Raw genomic sequence first — 336 nt, forward strand, 5'->3', positions numbered from 1 at the left:
CACAGTTAAAGTTAGAGACTTCAATATTCCTCCCTCAATAATTGATAGAACCACTAGAGAAAAAAATCATCAAAGATGTAAAAGATCTCGCTGACACTCTCACCCAACAGGATCTAATTGGCATTTATAAAATACCCAACAAGGGCGCCTGGGTGGCTCAGATGGTTAAGCATCTGCCTTCGGCTCAGGTCATGATCCTGGAGTCCCGAGATCGAGTCCCGCGTCGGGCTCCCTGCTCGGCGGGGAGTCTGCTTCGCCCTCTGACCCTCCCCCATCTCATGCTCTCTCTCTCTATCAAATAAATAAATAAATAAAATCTCTTTACCTCGTGACAAC

This window comes from Leptonychotes weddellii, chromosome 5, assembly GCF_054177405.1.
Source record: "Leptonychotes weddellii isolate Sample4059 chromosome 5, ASM5417740v2, whole genome shotgun sequence".
NCBI lineage: Eukaryota > Metazoa > Chordata > Mammalia > Carnivora > Phocidae > Leptonychotes > Leptonychotes weddellii.